The sequence below is a fragment of the Vitis vinifera genome, chromosome 18, assembly GCF_030704535.1.
Source record: "Vitis vinifera cultivar Pinot Noir 40024 chromosome 18, ASM3070453v1".
Taxonomy (NCBI): domain Eukaryota; kingdom Viridiplantae; phylum Streptophyta; class Magnoliopsida; order Vitales; family Vitaceae; genus Vitis; species Vitis vinifera.
The window spans coordinates 21,552,231-21,558,940 of NC_081822.1; the positions used below are offsets into that span (position 1 = coordinate 21,552,231).

Below are 6,710 nucleotides of genomic sequence, written 5' to 3' on the forward strand. Positions count from 1 at the left end.
AGTCATTAGTGTAAGAGGTCGAGTAAGAAAGAGCAAAAGGAACTAAGCCCTAAATGTTTAAGTCAAGGCAAGTGATGATTTTGAAAAGTTGTTTATCGATTACTATTGTTTAAGATTTATGGCCTTAAAAGGCATGATCATGGTTTATCAGGTTGATATGTAAATTCTAACAACAATGCTTATAGTTTCTCTTTTGCCTAAGGAGTAGTGGATACTAGATAAGTTGACTAAGTTTGGGTAGAATCACTCAAGTGATAAGTGTATGGACTCACGGTTTGTGTTGCATGCACCCAACTAGGCATCCAGATGCAAATGTCAAGCATTCTTAGGCTTTCATGGCTAGGTCTAAAGGGAATACTCCCCAAATTCTTTAATGAACCAAGATGCACAACCTTATAATAGGATATGATATGATTTATACTATATAAAGGAACCCCCTTTTCCAAATTAAGTGTTAAGACCTTAGTTGCAGAGCTAACATATATTTTGAGCTGAGAAAATATATGAGCATATTAAAAAGAATATCAAAGGAAAAAAAAATAGGAATGAAAAATATAATAGGTGACTATGGATTATGGTGGTAAAAGAGGGGAAAAAAAGAAAGAAAGAAAAAAGAAAAAAGTGGAAATGGGGCAAGTGGTAAGTGAGACATGTGAGGGAGTTGATGTGAGAGAAATAAGAAAAATAAATTATTCATGTACTTGTCAATAGGTGGTATTAAAGTGATGTGTATTTTGTCATTTACTTTTGAGGGTAATTATGGAACAAATCTGAAAGCACTATTGAAGTACATGAATAGGTAATATTTTTTCTCATCTTCATTAAAATTAAAAAGGTAAAAGCAAAGTTCTAAAAATCTCATTTATTTTTTTTGGTGATGTATGGTTACATGATTTCCCCTTTAAAATTTAGGAATTAAAAATTAAAAATTAAAAATTAGAACTTATAGATTAAAAATTAGACTAAAAATAAAATTGAAAATTTAAAGTAAGGAATTTAAAACTTAAATTAAATATTTTATTAAACAATGTATGCAAGTAAAAATAATAATAATAATCCTTAACAAATTAGCATCTACAACAATTACTACTTTTATGACATAATTTATGATTTTATTTTTAATGACAAATCACTTTTGAAAAAATAGTTATTAATAATTAAAAATAATAAATACATAATTAGATTATTTAAAAATAAAATAATCAATTATTAATTAAAATGTGGTTGGATACTTTACACAAAAACTTTTTATGTATATAATATATTACTATTATATAGTGTATTTTTTATTTTGTAAAATAGTAATATAGTAGTTATGCATATAGTACAACATATTATACAATATAATATTTAACTTACAATATATATATTTATTAAAAATATATGATATATTTATATAGACAAATTATATTTGGAATTCTACATCAATGGAATGTCTTTAGAGAAACTATATACATATACCAATATTAACAATTTTAAAAAAACTAAGCAATAATTTAAAAATATTCCTACTAGTTTAAACTAGGTAATTAAATATTAGTATAAATTTACTTTTTGAGTGAACAAGCTTAGGGGTTACAATTTGTGTTGGTGGGTCATATTTGTGTTGTGTCAAACTCGACACGAATAATAATCTGGTTAAAAACGTAAACCTAAAATACTACATAATTACTAAACAAGTAACATATCGTGTAACTCATATGTCCCATTTAATAATTAAGTAGAGTTAGGTCTTGTGTTAATTTATATGACTAATATATTTATGACTCAATTAACCTATTTATTTAAAATCAAATTTAAAATGTGTCAAATATGAGTTAAATATTTTAAAAAGTATAATTAAACTAATCAACATAATTATTAAATGAATTAATTGATGTCCAATCTTGTTATGCATGTTGACTCAAAGACTACCTATATATATACCCATTTTAATATATTTTCATATTTAAATATTATGTATATTTTGTTTAATAAATTAACAATATTAATACATTTATATAAAAATGAATAAATAATATTGCAAATATTATTAATTTTTAATTATATATATATATATATATATTTTAAAATTATTTTTAATTTTAATAAAATATAAATTATGTATGTATGATGTCACCGGTTCGGTCACTAGTCTGACCAGTGACCTATGAATCGATAATTTTTCTAATTCAATGTCTGATTCGGTTATGAAAATATTGGGATTGACCCAATTCAATAAATAATTATTTATTGGGTTTGTTTTTGGGTACCCAAGTGGACTGAGCCAACCTAATAAATAAAAATAAGGGAGAAGTTTTTGGAAGCTTTAAAACTAAACTAAAACTATTATAAAAATATAAACAATGTGAGTCTCCAACTTTCTCCCGATGAGAAAATAAAAAGGAAATTAATTCTTTCTAGGAGAAAGTCACCTCTTGAAAATGAGGGTCATTTTTATGCCATGATTATATTTTATTTTTAATCATGGAGAACATTTTGGCCCATTACTAATGGCCGGTACGCCCATGGTAGCATATAGTGTATCTTTGATGGATTATGATTATATAGCGCTGACTTTTCCCTTCATACCAAAAACAAAGAAAAAATATTGACTAATCTTGATAAAGGTACTGTATATATGAGAGGTCAAAGTTTTAAAAACCAATACACATTCGAATTACTTCTCTTATATTGATACGCGGCGAGGAATTGTTGTACCCCAGGAAAATCATCTTGAATAGATTATGAATTATATATTAAAAAAATACATCAAAAGTTCGAGAGAAACCGGCTGTTCAGCTTTCACCAATTCCAGTTTTGGTCCTCTCCAGCCTCTATAAATACCTTTAAGAATTCATCTATTCATGTCAAAGAGAAGATAAGTCGTGCTTATTAGAAATAGTAAGAAAATTGAAGGAGTTGTGTTTAGGACAAGAGAAGAGGCTTTTATTCCAAAGAAGATGTGGCTGATCATGAAGGTTTTCCTCCTGCAAATTTTAGCGTTTCTACTTTTTGGTGGTGGCATCCATTGCCAAGCTTCAACTCGTCGGCTTACTTTTGTGGTAAATACTTATATGATTCTAGCCTTAACGCCATCTTTTGTTCATGATATTTAGGGAGCAGTATGGCTCTCATTTTCCACCGTATGACCCTCATGGTGTCTTCGGGTACCCTGGTGTCATTGAGTCGTTCATGCATGCTTTCAATTTCTAATTGGTTATGCACTTGCATGAGTGGATCGATGCAACTATTCATGCTTGTAATATTTCTTTTGGGATGAGGTTGCATGGTTAACTTTTAATTGGTTGCAGGTGAAGGAGGCTTCATATACAAGGCTTTGTAGCACCAAGAACATCTTAACAGTAAATGGACAATTTCCAAGACCAACTATATATGCTAAGAAAGGAGAGATGATCATCGTCGATGTTTATAATAGGGGAAAAGAAAATATCACCATTCACTGGTAAGTCCTATCGTGTCTTGGAGAAAGATAGCAGTGGGCAGCATGCCTCCATGACATACATTCTTTTATTTCTAAGAGGGGGCTGCAATGTATTGCTTTGCAAATAAAGTTAAATTTAAAATAATATTTTAGGGTTATTTGCATTAGTTCCATTGAAATACAGTTGATGCCTCTTGTTACTATGATAATATGTTGCTACATGCCATCTTTTGTTAGTCCGAAAATTAGTACTAGTTTTAACGTATAGTTATTGTTTTGCAAGCATGGGGTGAACATGCCTAGATATCCATGGACAGATGGTCCCGAGTATATCACACAATGCCCAATTCAACCAGGGTCAAAGTTTAGCCAAAAGATCATCCTTTCCTCCGAGGAAGGCACTCTATGGTGGCATGCTCACAATGACTGGACCCGAGCCACTGTTCATGGAGCTATAATCGTTTATCCCAAGAATGGAACCAAGTATCCTTTTCCCAAACCTAACGCAGAAATTCCCATCATATTAGGTATAAGTGTAGTTCCTTTTAAAGGTTAATTTCCATATCATGAATTAACTAACAAAGCGAAATCTAAATTATTGGAGTTGTTGAAATGCAGGACAATGGTGGAAGAGTGATGTGAATGCGGTTCGAGATGAAGGGCTTGCAACCAGAGCTGACCCTAATGCCTCTGATTCTTTATTGATAAATGGACAACCCAGTGATCTATATCCATGCTCAAAATCAGGTATAAAGTTTAACTTCCCATTTTAAAATTGTGCACTGATGTCATTTTCTTGTATGTTAACCATATTACTTTTTCTTATTAATATAAACATATTGAAAACTTAATGCTAAGAAAGAGGAATATAGCTATGAGGATGGTAGAGCCATGACTTAACACATAAGAAAAGGCTAGTCCAAATATAAATTTGAACTATGGAGCCAAATTTACACCCTTAATTAATCAATCACTTCATAATTGGTGGATGCTCATGGAAAGTTTTTTTCTTTTCGCTAGTCATAAGTATACAACTTTTCCTTTCTAATTGCAGGCACATTCAAGCTAAGAGTGGATCATGGAAAGACCTATCTACTTCGCATAATCAATGCTGCCTTGCATGAGGCTCTCTTCTTCTCCATTGCCAAGCATAAAATGACAGTGGTTGGAACATATGGTAGCTACACGAAACCATTGACACGAGATTATATCACAATATATCCTGGCCAAACCTCGATGTCTTACTAGAAGCTAACCAACGCCCAGATCACTATTACATGGCGGCTAAAACTTATTCCATTGCCCCGATAGCTCAAAATTTTTATGATAACACAACCACCACAGCTATTGTACATTATAGAGGTTACTACACTTCATCTTCACCTCTCTCCTTGCCTCATTTTCCTGCATATAATGACACAAATGCATCGGTTCAGGTCATGGTTGGCCTCCGAAGCTTAGTAGATGCGGAACATCCTTCCAATGTCCCATTGAGCCCGAGCACTAAACTAATTTACACTGTTTCTGTAAACTCGTTCCTATGCCCTAATAATTCATGTGCAGGGCCCAATGGGACGCGATTCTCCGCAAGTATAAACAACATAAGCTTCCAATCCCCTACGATTGACATACTACAAGCTTACTATTATAACATCAGTGGTGTATATGGAGATAAATTTCCTAGCGTTCCACCACTGGTGTTTGATTTTACAGCTGATTATCTTCCATTAGAGTATCAGACGCCAGAAATCGGAACAGAAGTAAGGGTGCTCGAGTATAACTCCACAGTGGAGATTGTTTTTCAAGGGACAAACTTGGTTGCAGGGACACACCACCCCATGCATCTCCATGGATACAGTTTCTACCTTGTTGGATGGGGATTTGGGAATTTCGATAAAAATAGGGACCCTTTACGCTATAATCTGGTGGATCCTCCCCTTCAGAGTACCATCTCCGTTCCTACGAATGGTTGGGTTGCAATCAGATTTGAGGCATCCAACCCTGGTATGTTGCAAGCACTCACGTCCTCTATTATAAAAAAAAACCCTTGAAATAATTTTTCTTAATATTGCAATAAGTTAGGTGTAATGTTGGTATATTTGCTCTATTGCAGGAGTGTGGTTCATGCACTGCCATGTAGAACGCCATGTGACTTGGGGCATGGAAACTGCGTTCATAGTGAAAAATGGTAAACACCCAGAAGCTCAAATGCTGCCTTCGCCATCCGACATGCCAGCATGTTGAAGCTGCAAAGAATTAACATGCCAAAGATTTCATTGAATGTTTGCATTATTCAAATTTCATTATTTATTTTTTATTCAAAAAAATTGTAGAATATTGTGTGTTTGGGATTATTATATAATTTGTCGATTTCTTGGATTATTAAAAGTCTACAAAGATAATGTTGTAGAATAATCATTGAGATATGCAATGGTGGAATTTTCCATGTAAGTCTTGATTTGACAACTTTTGCCCATTCCAATTTTATTCAACATGATAAAATATTATGTTGTATTAGAAAAGATTGAAATTATCTTTTATTTGACATTTTTTACTTATCCATATTTTATTCCAATTCTGTAGAAGCTTAGGTATCATATTAATAATTAAAAAAAATTATAAATGACATAGTTTAGAGTAATTGGATTATTCAAATATTTAAAAATTAGACTATGATCTAAATGGATACTTGTTAAAAAGGTCATGAAATGATTTGTTTAAATTTTACTTTTACAACTCAAAATATTTTGCAAATAAGAATTTTTTTATAAAGTCTTGCACAATTGAGATAAAATTAGTTTTTTTTCTATTTATTTATTTGAAATTAAAATAAGCATTTTTTTTTTCTAAATTTAAAATAATTGATACATAATTTATATTTTTACCTACTATTTTAGTAACAATATCACAAGACTACACCAAGATAAAGGAAAAGGAAAAAAATAAAAATAAAAATCGTCCATTTCCATTGCATGGGACAAATTGAGTTTAACCCCACACCGAAGGAACTCCAATTCCATTTTTTAGTGATTTAATTACTTTTCAACCCTCATTTTATTTATTTATTTATTTATTTATCTTTTATTTTACATCAAATTAAACCCTTTATTGCTTCCTTAAAATTAAATAACTAGTAAAAACAAATCATTTTTTACTCATTTATTTTTTAAATCTAAGTTAAAAAAATGTTTAGAAATTATTTTTAAGGGATTTTTTGGATTTTTAAAAGTGATTTTCATATATATTTTTAAAAAACTTATAACTTTTAAAAAAGATTTCATGTACA

At 30.8% G+C, this 6,710-nt stretch overlaps 1 pseudogene; it reads left to right on the forward strand.

Annotated features, from left to right (window-relative positions):
• Positions 1–2,872: 2,872 nt before the first annotated feature.
• LOC100854027 (laccase-15-like) lies at positions 2,873–5,751 on the forward strand (annotated as a pseudogene).
• The last annotated feature ends 959 nt before the right edge of the window (positions 5,752–6,710 follow it).